This window comes from Nansenia antarctica (genome assembly GCF_963989245.1).
Source record: "Nansenia antarctica genome assembly, chromosome: 6".
NCBI lineage: Eukaryota > Metazoa > Chordata > Actinopteri > Argentiniformes > Microstomatidae > Nansenia > Nansenia antarctica.
Genome location: NC_137676.1, coordinates 53805015 through 53808077, shown reverse-complemented (window position 1 = coordinate 53808077; position 3063 = coordinate 53805015).

Genomic DNA, 3063 nt, shown 5'->3' with positions numbered 1-3063 from the left:
GAGGAGAGGACAGGAGGGCAGCAGGGAGTGGATGAGAGACCAGATCAGCTCTCTCTCCCTCCTCTCCCTCTCTTTCCTTTGCTCTCTTCTCCCCAGGAGCTCAGTCAACAAAGACAGGCGAGGGCTTTAGAGAGAGGGCCGCGCTGAGCAGGGCTTAGTCTGGTCTGAAGGGAGAGAGAGGGTAGTAAGAGAGAGAGAACAGAGAAGAGGAGGGGGACATAGAGAAAAAGAAAGGAAAGAGTACGGCGAGTACGACAGGTCAAGACGGAAGAGAGGGGGAGAAAGTAAGGGAGAGAGAGAGAGAGAGGCAGAGGCTGTAGGGGGGTCCTTAGAGAATCAAGGTCCCGGAACGTTCCACAGCCTCCCTCGTTCCCTCCTGCCTTAGTTTCATCACAGAGCATCAGAACACAGCTTCACCCCCCCCTCCTCCCCCCGGGAGCTGGGCTTCAACTGTTCCCCAGATTCCCACGAAAGGGCCGCATCCAGACATAATCTATCTATCTTTTTATGTTGTGAACGCTTTCTGAGAGGGGAGGAGAGGAGAGGAGAGGAGAGGAGAGGGGAGGAGAGGAGAGGAGAGGAGAGGAGAGGAGAGGAGAGGAGAGGAGAGGAGAGGAGAGGAGAGGAGAGGAGAGGAGAGGAGAGGAGAGGAGAGGAGAGGAGAGGAGAGGAGAGGGGAGGAGAGGAGATCAGTACAGCACACAGCAGAAGGCACCGTCAGATATAGAATTCTAAAATAACATAATATAAAGAGCTGGCTTATTATTATTAAAAGCAAGGCTAAAGAAAAGTATTTAGTTTAAAAGAGCCCAATGTTTTTTTTTAATAGGGAGAATTGCTCAAATGTACAACCACAACCAACACATTTTCTTTAGGGCATCTTATTTTATTTTTTACTGCGGCCCCCTAGTGGTCGTAGGCCCACAGCGCAGTACCTAGTCTGTGTATAGGAGACTCGGGGAGCAGGCAGAGAAGATCCAGCCAGTACAGGTTTCTATTGAACTCAGAGGGGACTAAATCAACCAAAGATAAAAACAAACAACACACAGAACATCCTCTCTCTCTCTGGATCCTCAGTGGGACCTGCCGAGCCGACTCCTGTCGTAAACACTTTGCATTATGCATTTGACAACGCTGGCATTTGTCTGTGTGTCACACCTGTTATCGCGGGCCGAGCCAAGTGTGTCTGTGTTGTTTGGGATATCAAAGCCGGGGACGGCGTATTCCTGGCAGCTTGGCTCTGTGTGTGTGTGTGTGTGAGAGGGGGGGGAGTGGAAGAGAGTGAAAGTGTGTCAGAGAAGGGAACAGAGGGAAGGATGTAAGGAAGGTAGTGTTCTTACTCTGCTACCTTGGCAAGGCCTGGGCCTCGTGGAGTTTGGGGGGGCTGGGGGCTACTGCCTTCTTCTTCTTCACACACACACACACACACACACACACACACACACACAGGGATGGACGGACGCACACACCAACCAGCATCATCCATCGGCCTCGCGGTCGACTTCTGACCCCTGACCGTCCCCTCTCTCCACCCCTCGACCGACAACACTCCCTGACGGAAAGCTCCGGAAGAAAAACTGGCACAGGTGAAAAGACAAAGAAAGAAAGAAGGAAAGAAAGAAAGAAAATGACATGAGTGAGTTGATCACATCAGGGGGAGTAAAAGGGAGGGAGGAGAAACTTTGCATTTGGAACTACTGATCAAAGTCATTCCCCTAGGAGACCTCCCCTTTAATGAGAGAGATGTACCAGAGAGAAGAGAGAGGGATAGAGATGGATAGAGAGAGAGAGAGATGGATAGAGAAAGAGAGAGAAAGAGAGAGATGGATAGATAGAGAGAGAGAGCGAGAGAGGGATTCTATTCGGTGTGGGGGGGTGTTTCAGGATGGTGTTCGGGGGTCTTCAGTGGTTGGACAGAGCCAAGGCCAGGTTAATTAAACCCAGGGGACCCCCAGCCGCCCGTGTTACGATATGTCACCCCAACAGAGGAGCCTCGGCTAACACTGTGTCAGGGCAGGCAGCAGGGGATAGGCAAACATGTTGACTATGCATTACACATTTAAAACAGAGAGAGAGAGAGAGAGAAAGAAAAAGGGGGCTCCATGCTAATTTGCGTGGCGGCGGTCCTAGCATTACCACTCAACACCCCCCCCCCCCCCCACCCTCCCTCTGCTCTCGTATCCCCACTGTGCGTTGAGTATTTCAGCGTTATTAATGCTTGTCATTAGCGGTACTGTGCTTGAGGACAGTGACTTGGAAGAAGGAGGATAAAGATTTTTTTTTATAAAAAAAGACACAAATTTATATAGGACAAATATTGACAATAGCTGGCTCCTGGGTATTCTGGAGGAGCAGGAAAAGATGCAAACTATGTTAATGAATGGTAATTAACCACCAGGGCCCCGGCGCTCCTGGATGCTGGCTAAATTGGTCCCTGAGATGCAGGGAGAGACAGTCCTAGTCTAATCCTTTATTATAGGGAAAGATAAAGGAAAACGCCATCATTAGCATACATTTCAGATGGGGAGGGAGGGAGGAGGGAGGAGGGAGGGGATGGAGGGAGGGAGATAAGAAGTTGAATTATTCTTGTTAATTCCTGAACGGATGATTTTACATAAGGTTGCTAATTGTACATAAGAAGAAGAGAGAGGGAGAGGAGAGATGGAGAGAGTAAGAGAGAGAAAGGGCGGGGGGGAAGAGAGGGAGAAATAAAAACAAAAGGAAGGAGAGGAGAGGGGATAGAAGAGAGGGAATGATCAGAGTGGGAGTGAGGCGCCGTGGTCTCGTGTGGAGGACGCTGGTTCAAGGACAGACAGAGTCCCAGATCATTGTTTGATATTCCAGATGAATAATAAAACACCAAAGAACAAGTGAGAGAGAGGGAGAGAAAGAAAGGCGAGAGAGCTGAGAAAGATTAAAGGAGTGGAGGTAGCAGTGTCAAGGGTGGGACTTGTCTCCCGGTTAACACACTGGGCTGTGTGTGTGTGTGTGAGAGAGAGAGAGAGACCCACTGGGCAGCTGCAGACCTTCGTTAACGACGTCGACAGTGGGGGTCGCTCGTTA